The following is a 5,228-nucleotide window of genomic DNA, read 5'->3' on the forward strand; positions in this document are numbered from 1 at the left end:
AGTTTGAGACAACATATGATGAAGACGGGAACAATGTGTGCATCTTCGCCGCGGCCCTTGATCCTAGATTCCGAAAGCTTAAGTTCCTGTCCACAGACGACATCCTGAAGGTGAAAAACAAACTTCAGACTCTTGCACTTGAAGCCAGACGAGTGCAAGTCAGGGAAGAGCCTGAAGATGACTCCCCCAGTGGCCAGCCAGATCACTCCAGACAGAAGCCAAAGTCTGTTCTGGACATGTTGCTTGGCACAGATGATGATGAGGAGGAGTTGGAGGATGAAAACCCAGGCCAAGACCAGAGGGAAGATGCTGTCAGGAATGAGCTGGTTGTGTACTTTGGGGAGAAACCCATTCCAAAGGACAAAAACCCACTCCAATGGTGGAAATAAAATGAAACTAAGTTCCCCGCCCTGGCTGTTGTGGCGAAAACCAAAGAGCACGTGGACATGCTCACATTCCTACACAGTAATTCAGAGTGGTGATGGATGAGGGAGGAGGAAAGTGGACAGTACTATATTGCACACACTTTATTAGCATATAAGCTTACAGAATAGCAGTTAAGAGAGAGTCAGTTCGATTCCATCAGGTTTTATGTTGGGACTATTATATTGTGTTAAACACTCTCAGGAATGTCTGTACTGTGCATTGCACAGTGTTTATTTTTGCACTGCATTTTTTTATCTTTTGTACAGAAGAGAATGATTTATGTTGGGATAGTAAAACTGATAACATGAATTTTATAGTGTTAAACACTCTCAGGAATGTCTATACTGTGCAATACTGTGTTTTTTTGCACTACAACTTTTTAATTTTTTGGACAACAGTTATGTTGCTACTGTAAAAGTGTTAACAAGCTGGCCTTTCATTTTGTATAACAGTAAAATAATTTATTTTGTGTAAAGCAGAATATTTTTTGCTGTGCAAAACTGTTGTTTAATAAAGTATATTAAGTATATTAAGAATTTTTTGGTATTTATTTGAGAATTTTTTGGTATTTATTTGAAATGCATTGTTTTTATTAATCGAGCCACAGAAAAATAATCGTTATATTAATCGCCAAATTAGTCGTTAGATTAGTCGACTAATCGATAAAATAATCGCCCAACTAATCGTTTAATAAATAATCGTTTACCCCAGCCCTACCTGTGACTTATAGTCAGGTGCGACTTGTATATCAAAATTAATTCATACTGACTGACATGAACCAAGAGAAAACATTACCGTCTACAGCCGTGAGAGTACAGATGCTGCTCCTGTAGCCTAGCCCTGAAAAAATTACTGAAAACAACTGAAAAACTGTTAACTGAAACATTAACCTAAAGACAACTGATAAAGCCTGAACACAAACAAAATGCCCCCAAAAAGAAAAAAATGTTTTCGATGCTGATGCGGTGGTGACGCGTTCATGTAACATGTAAGGGTGGCGCTGCCAATAAAGCTCCTAAAAGCTGTAACAAAGAACTGGCAAAAGTAATGATTATGGATATGTCAAAAATAGCAAGGAGACATTTTAATTGTTTATTAATAAATAATAAACTGTGTTTTCTGTGTCAGTGTCGGCTGCAAAGATGAAGTTGACGATGCTGACTTGCGATCTTCGCAGTAGTGAACGCGCCAGAGAGAAATGCACATTTCATACAGATTACATAAGCAGAGAGCAGAGCAGTGTTTTTAATTTCGTTTTGAATTGTTCTGTTTAAAAGTAGACATTTCAAGCTTTCTATATATGTCTCAGGTCTGTAAGGCAAGTAGGCCACCGTATATGCTGAGTTTCGGTTTATTTATGAGACGAGCTCCAGTTCACGCGCCAGCGCCTCCGTGTCGGGATTATCTATTGTCTACTATATTTACTTCTTATGTATTAAATCCAGGCAATTGGTTGATGAAACAGATTAAAATTAAGATACAATTAATACAAAATTAAATTAAATTTAAAGACAGGCTTTGTGCTTTCTGTTTGAGGTCTCTGTGAATGTTTCAAAGCAGTCTTTTAGTGCCGCTTTTTTTTTTTTTTTCCTCAATGCGAACACAAAAAATATAAAAATATTTAATGTTCTGTTGGAGAGCCAACCCTTCTTCATCCGGGTAGTATTACTTTTGGTTTGCGCAGTGTATTTCACAGAATTACTCAAAAATATTTTGCCACCTAAAAGTTATTTTATATAATTTTGTCACGCATGTGTATTTCCCTCATATTAACCCTCTGGGGTCTGAGGTGTTTTTGGGGCCCTTGAGATGTTTTGACATGCCCTGATATTTGTGCTTATTTCAGCTACTTACAACATACCATTGGCCAACATGTAATTTTGCTGTATTCAGCACAGACTCTGCTACAATAATATGTGAGCAAAATGGATGTACATGTTTGCATTTTATAGAAAAAAAATATTATGCGTGGTTAGCACACGTTTTGGGAAAAACATTGTCACCGCAATAAGGCCATTTAACACACACTGAATAGTTGTCCATAAGACTTTTGAATTGCTATTCTTGTAGGCTAGATTTTTTTCTACAAAATGATGTGAAAATCATTCTGATCACTCTTTCACAAATGGCAATATAACAATTTTAATTTTGCATGTCAGTTTTTGTGTCAGCACTGCTGTATGCGTGGGCCATGAATATTAATGTGATTCACACCAGGGGTGTGACTAAAGACACTCCCCCAATGGCTAATGGCCTATCAAGGTGCTGTGAGGCAGCCTGAACAAAGAATGAGGAACTAAGAATGATTCACTGATGAATAAAAAAAAGAACAGCATTTATTTAAAATAGAAATCTTTCCCAAAAATGGAGAAGAAAGAAAAAGAGACCAAACATTTTTGTATATAAAAAACATATTTTTATTCAAAGAATCCTGAAAAAAACGATCACAGGTTATAAAAAAATATATTAAACAGCACAACGGTTTCCAATTTCCATCGGTCCATTTATATTTGCAGCCCTTTGCAGTTGCCTTGGCAGCCTGAGCATTGGTGTTGTGGCACAGAGTTGACACAGCAAAAAATGTTTGAATAGACTCATGGGCGAATGTGAGTCACCAGAGCTCAGTTGCGATGTAAACACAATTAGACTTCATTTCATCTGTAAAATATTACGTCTATGCACTTACTCAGTATGATTCTCCATCACACTGAGAACTGAAGGACTCCTGCGTGCCCCTCTGCGGTGCTGGAGAAGGAGAGCTTGATGCAGACACATTCCTAAACAACAGCAACAAAATACAACTGTTAGCATACATTATTCAAAGTAAACTGATGAGCAATTGATGGTTATGGAGGCACAATGTTGATTGATGATGGGCCATAGGACGGAGAAATATCTATTTATGGGCCATAGACAGCGTCACCGCGAGTGTCTGTTGATGGGCCATAAAGACCGCACACATTTAGTGACGCACGCAATAAACGGATCGTTAGCGAACGACACATCACTACATTTCAAACATTTACACCTGTATTCACAAACATCTGTGCATAAGGCAGTGTTGAAGCATGATAAACAGTGTCATAGGCTGACCAAAACCGAACATTTATATAAAAATATAATGTATTTAGACACTATCACATATTTTACCAGAGGCTGAAATATATTTGCACTAAATCACATTATATAACCTAAGCAGATATTCGCAAACAAGCTACATTACACATAAGGCAGTATTTTAGCATGATAATCAGTGTCATAAGCTAATCAAAACTGAGTGAAATATATTTAATATACAAATATGTTTAAAGAGCAATTTCACATTTAACCCTTAAACAGGCAAGAGTAGAAAATGATAAGCAACAAATAATTTCATGTCATTTTTTATATCATCTAGTAAATCATATCCAAAAGAATTTTTATTTAATGTTATGTATTTTGCATTTTATGAGTTGTGACTCCCAGATCACATTTCCTGTTTAGGGTATAAAAAAGACCAAATCTATAACTGTAACTGTTTAAAACAATTATATCCTTATAGCCTTAACAGCTTTAAACCCATGTCAGTGGGCAGTAGATTATTTGTCAATGCCTTCTCTCTCCTCGTCTTGCCCTGTCTCTTCCCCTCCTAAAGCTGAGCTTTTTTTATTTTTTATTAACATGATGAAAACGGCTTTGTTAATTTTTCTTATCACCTCACGATGACAGTAAACCCATTATTGCATGCGTCACTAGGCCTGTTTTCAGTTCAAACTGGCAAAATTAGACAAAAGTTTATTAGTTTGTCTGATTATTTGTCATTCGTTTAACGTTTATGACCTAAAAAAACTGTCAAATATGAAATGTTTAGTTTAGCTACTTACATCTTACCTCTCACTTGACTATAAACTGAAGCGTCGAGTCGCTCTAGGCTACGTTTACACGTGGCCGGCTATTTTCATGAACGGACATTTCACCCCTCTCCGTTTTCAAGAATAACATCGTGCACTCCTGTCAGTTTTCAGAGAAGTGTTAGTTTACACAAACCCGTGTCTATGCCGTCAAGAGCAGTGTAACGAGAAGCTCACGCTCACCTTAGCCAATCAGAATCACCAAAATAGTCTCATACCGTGACGTCGGCTCCCTAAGACTCAGTTTTTCTCAGTTTACATGCAAACGAAGTTTTCCAAAATCTCCACTCACACACACACACACACACACACACACACACACACACACACACACACACACACTCCACTCTGGCCGGAGTTTTTAGAAAGAATCATTTTCAGACGCGAATTCTCCATTTGTGTGTAAACGAAGGGAAATGTCTCAGTGTTTCTAAATAACCATGTTCGTGTAAACGTGGCCTAAAACTGGCGCTCAGCAGCTTCTGTGAACATAAAGACCGCCTACTGTGATCTGATTGGTCATCTCAAATATTCTGACATTGACGAGCGGTGACAGACCAATCACAGCTCAGATGAACACACACACACACACACACACACACACACACACACACACACACTCTTGCGTTCAAAGGGAGGGTGATGCACACACACACACACACACACACACACACACACACAGACACTTGTGTTCATAGGGAGGATGATGCACACACACTCTCACACACACACACACACACACACACTCTTGCGTTCAAAGGGAGGGTGATATACACACACTCACACACATACACATACACACACACACACACACACACACACTCTTGCGTTCATAGGGAGGATGATAGACACACACACTCACACACACACACACACACACACTTGTGTTTCCTCTAGAAATGAATGTGAATC

Source organism: Rutilus rutilus, assembly GCF_951802725.1.
Source record: "Rutilus rutilus genome assembly, chromosome: 2".
Classification (NCBI taxonomy): Eukaryota; Metazoa; Chordata; class Actinopteri; order Cypriniformes; family Leuciscidae; genus Rutilus; species Rutilus rutilus.